This window comes from Portunus trituberculatus, chromosome 47 (genome assembly GCF_017591435.1).
Source record: "Portunus trituberculatus isolate SZX2019 chromosome 47, ASM1759143v1, whole genome shotgun sequence".
Taxonomy (NCBI): Eukaryota; Metazoa; Arthropoda; class Malacostraca; order Decapoda; family Portunidae; genus Portunus; species Portunus trituberculatus.
Genome location: NC_059301.1, coordinates 13657254 through 13662253, shown reverse-complemented (window position 1 = coordinate 13662253; position 5000 = coordinate 13657254). Strand labels below are relative to the sequence as shown.

The 5000-nt window shown below is 40.6% G+C and overlaps 1 protein-coding gene across 3 annotated transcripts in view; it reads right to left on the bottom strand.

Moving 5' to 3' along the window:
* LOC123520726 (putative neural-cadherin 2) overlaps positions 1–5000 on the bottom strand; it is a 174748-nt gene that overhangs the window by 68954 nt on the left and 100794 nt on the right. The gene's annotated exons all lie outside the window — the stretch shown is intronic.

The following is a 5000-nucleotide window of genomic DNA, read 5'->3' as shown; positions in this document are numbered from 1 at the left end:
GTGTGTGTGTGTGTGTGTGTGTGTGTGTGTGTGTGTGTCTGTGTGTGTGTGTGTGTGTGTGTGTGTGTGTGTGTGTCTGTGTGTGTGTGTGTGTGTGTGTGTGTGTGTGTGTGTGTGTGTGTGTGTGTGTGTGTGTGTGTGTGTGTGTGTGTGTGTGTGTGTGTGTGTGTGTGTGTGTGTGTGTGTGTGTGTGTGTGTGTGTGTGTGTGTCTCTGTGTGTGTGTGTGTGTGTGTGTGTGTGTGTGTGTGTGTGTGTGTGTGTGTGTGTGTGTGTGTGTGTGTGTGTGTGTGTGTGTGTGTGTGTGTGTGTGTGTGTGTGTGTGTGTGTGTGTGTGTGTGTGTGTGTGTGTGTGTGTGTGTGTGTGTGTGTGTGTGTGTGTGTGTGTGTGTGTGTGTGTGTGTGTGTGTGTGTGTGTGTGTGTGTGTGTGTGTGTGTGTGTGTGTGTGTGTGTGTGTGTGTGTGTGTGTCTGTGTGTGTGTGTGTGTCTGTGTGTGTGTGTGTGTCTCTGTGTGTGTGTGTGTGTGTGTGTGTGTGTGTGTGTGTGTGTGTGTGTGTGTGTGTGTGTGTGTGTGTCTGTGTGTGTGTGTGTGTGTGTGTGTGTGTGTGTGTGTGTGTGTGTGTGTGTGTGTGTGTGTGTGTGTGTGTGTGTGTGTGTGTGTGTGTGTGTGTGTGTGTGTGTGTGTGTGTGTGTGTGTGTGTGTGTGTGTGTGTGTGTGTGTGTGTGTCCTGAGAAGCCAGAAGTGGTCTGATCTCTCGGCCAGACACTAGTATCAAAGAAACTTTGCATTATACTCAATTAAAAGTTCGAACATTAAAAGTGAAGCAATACACAAAAGAAGCATGGTGTATAAAACAACCAACCCTTAACCTTGTTCAGTTAAATTGAAAGTCAATAATTTAAAGTCAATAAACTGCATTGTTAAACACTACAATTAATTACATTTACGCTATAATTACAGTTATATTATACAAACAACCGTTATCCCCACATGTGTGTGTGTGTGTGTGTGTGTGTGTGTGTGTGTGTGTGTGTGTGTGTGTGTGCTTGCAAGTCAATCTACCTGTACAAATCAGAACTTCATCAACATGTTTGTTCGTAAGTCTGTTTGTGATCCTGTGCAAGTGTGTGCTATCGCTTAAGTTGTCAGTGTGTATGTATGTAATGATGTATGTATGTTTGCCTGTATGCATATATGTATGTGCGCTTAGATTAGTGTATGTACTGCTGTGGCTGTTTGCTTGATGGAGCAGACTTTCCATTCTTATTTCTACCTAGAGCGATATGACAAATTAATTTTAATAGGTAAATATCATTATACAGAAGTCATGACGTATCAATTAAGCCAGACCTCTTTTCTCAACCCTCCTCCATGTCTGCTCCTCTTCTTGATTCTACTTTTTTCATACCCCTTCCTTATATTTTCCATGTAACTCCACCTTTCTCTCTCTCTCTCTCTCTCTCTCTCTCTCTCTCTCTCTCTCTCTCTCTCTCTCTCTCTCTCTCTCTCTCTCTCTCTCTCTCTCTCTCTCTCTCTCTCTCTCTCTCTCTCTCTCTCTCTCTCTCTCTCTCTCTCTCTCTCTCTCTCTCTCTCTCTCTCTCTCTCTCTCTCTCTCTCTCTCTCTCTCTCTCTCTCTCTCTCTCTCTCTCTCTCTCTCTCTCACACACACACACACACACACACACACACACACACACACACACACAATAATGAGAGAGATTTTTTGCATAAACATTGTCACTTCTAAACACATTATGCTGAACACCTCGTACAAAGTACACACACACACACACACACACACACACACACACACACACACACACACACACACACATAGTGGAAATATTTTTTATGCAATGGCTTGATTTGCTAGCGTTGTTCAGGAATCACAACTACAATAAGCACATTAATTATCTGCTTGTATTTAATGGATAGGACTTCTATTGATGAGACTCGGTGAAGCTTTGTTTTTTTTTTACTGATGCGAAATGGTCTTCCTGGCTTCTGTTTAACAAACTCAGTAATAAAAGATGATTTCCAAAATTCTTAAATCCTTCAGTACTGGAATGCTTTATTACCATGAGTTTTGGGTGTTATTAGACGAGTTTATTTATATTAAGAAAGAATATGTAGGTCAGAAGATTAATGGCCAGAGTCTTTACTATTTTCATCACCCACAAGTTTCTGAAGCTCCATAAAATCGCCATATAATAACGAAAATGAAAGTAAAAACGCGTTATTGTACTAAAAGGGTTGAATCCTGTAATGAATATAGGAGATAAGAGCGTTAGGGAGTGTTAAGGAGCCGCCAGGCCTACACTTGGCAGTTGCTCCAAGAAACATGCCTACGTATATCCACCTATCATCTCTGTTCATCAGCTTATCCATCCTTCTTTTAAACTTTCATGATTTATATAACACTTTTTTTTTTTTTTTAGAGGGAGAATAATGGAAGTTACAAGACCGTTTTATACTACCTGCTTTCTTTATTTTTACGATTGCCTCCTGCAGTTTCCCTTATTTATTTATGTTCTATTCTTACTAGTTTGAATTGATGATGATATCGTTAAATTATAGCAGATTATTGTTTTTCTTTATCTAACAGCCTGATCATAGAGTCTATTCCATTCAATTTTTTTTTTTTGAGAGAGAATAATGGAAGTTACAAGACCTTTTTATATAATCTGTTTTGTTTATTTTCACGAAGGCTTCCTGCAGCTTTCCTTACTTTATGTTCTCATGTTCTTACTAGTTTTAATAATGATATTACTGTTAAGATATAGCAGGTTATTCATTTTCTACAACGTAATGAGATCCTTTAATGATGTGTAGAGCATAATGAACATCTAGAGAATGAGCATTTGATTAGCGTAGTTATCTGGGTGTTCTCTCCTCCTCCTCCTCTCTTCTTTTTTTCATTATCACTTCCAGGCTTAACAGTACAAGGATCGTGTTTCAATTTTGTAGTCTTTGGAGGCGAGCGAGTTTTCATTGAGGTGCAGTGATTATCTTGAGCAAGTTGAAGCTAATAGAGTCTCAATGAAACACGAGTCAGGTCACATCATTTAGGATTAATTGATTTCTATTCTTAGCTTTCCCTTCTTGTATTTTTCATGTTTGATCTCTCTCTCTCTCTCTCTCTCTCTCTCTCTCTCTCTCTCTCTCTCTCTCTCTCTCTCTCTCTCTCTCTCTCTCTCTCTCTCTCTCTCTCTCTCTCTCTCTCTCTCTCTCTCTCTCTCTCTCTCTCTCTCTCTCTCTCTCTCTCTCTCTCTCCCAGTCCCGGCCAGTCTCACGCTCACAAGGTGCAACGTTCGCCTCACTATCAGGGCAGCAAGCGAAGCAGAGAGTGTGAAAATTGCTCTCACTCTAATAATTGCTCTTACATCACGTCTTTTCCTCTCCCTCACTTCGCTTCCCCTCCCCTCCATTCCCCTCTTTCCTCTCCCCCTTTCCTCTCCCTCTTTCCTCTCCTACCTTAGTCATTTGCATTTTTCTTGTTCTCTTGTATTTCTTTCTCCTTTTTTTTTATTTTTTATTTTGGCTTTTGTTTTTTTCTGTTCCATTCCTGTCCAGTTTTGTTGTCTTTTTCTTTCTTGTTGGTTTATCGTCTATTTTCTTTCTTTGGTTTAATTTGTTGGTGTTTGCTGGCGTGGTTAATTTCAGAGAGAGAGAGAGAGAGAGAGAGAGACCTTGATGATATTATTCTCTCTCTCTCTCTCTCTCTCTCTCTCTCTCTCTCTCTCTCTCTCTCTCTCTTCCCTCCTTGCTCCGCCTCTCCTTTCCTCTCCCAGTGAAATAAGCGCAACCCGTCGTCGGCTCATTAGGACCATTAGAGACACTTGCTTCTCTTAACAACTACACAGTGAGGGAGGAGGGCTCGGGGCCAACGCTTACTCGGTCCAATGCTTACTCGGTCCAGTTTTTAGTTCAACTCTTACTGTGTCCAATATTTACTCGTTCCAACGCCTTCTTGGTTCTGACTTTGCCCATTTCTTTCTCTGATCCAATCCTTTATCTGTGCAGAGTAAGGAAAGGGAGGTGGCGAGGGAAGTAATGAGGGGAAAGGGTGTTTGAACGAGGGGAACAACGAAGGGGGAACGCTATAGGCAGAAGGTATAAAGGCTTGTATTCTCAAACTTTTCTGTGCTTTACCTCCATTATTTCGAAATGCTTTATTTATATTTGCACTAGTTTTTTAAGGGGCTTTTATGGTTCTAGAGGCATATTGACAAGATTTATGTTTTATTAACTGGAGAAACACTCTTAAAAAGCCCGCCAATTATCTCTGTGGCCTTGGAAAATAGTCGTGGTGAGAGAGCAAAGCGTTTCAGATTACGGACCAGTGTCAGGAACGGGTGGGGAACAAAAGGAAGATCGAAAGGAGATAATGAGGAGAAGAGATGCTTAGATGAGAGAAACGGAGGAAGGTGCCGAGAGAGTGAATTGGTAGGGAGAATATAGGGAACAGGAAATGAGGGAAGGAGGAGGCTAAGGTGAAAGGGGAAATTTGAAGATTGGTTGTATGTCATTCTAGTTATTTATGTCTATATATTTTGTGTTTAGTGTTACGCTGACGTGCTTCTTTAAGTCTGATTTCTTATCACTTATATTGCAAGAAGCCTTAAATCGCTTCCCGTCTAAAAAATTTGATTTATATTTATTTCGTTGAGGCCTTTATCTTATCAAGCATTTCGTGGTATATTGGCATGTGTTTTCAGTCTGTTTTTGTGTTTCTTATAACCATTTCCAGCAGTTCCTATTTGTTGACTTAAGTAAATCTGACGTATATTTTGTTTGTTGAGGCTTTTTCCTGTGCAACATTTTTTGGCTGGTGTTGTGTGCTTGTGTGAATCAAGATTTAGTCTGTGATCTGTGTCTCATAGGTGAATTAACGAGGATGCCATAATGATGTTTTTTTTTTTATGTACGTCAAGTAAAATCTAAGATTTATTACACACATACACACACACACACACACACACACACACACACACACACAC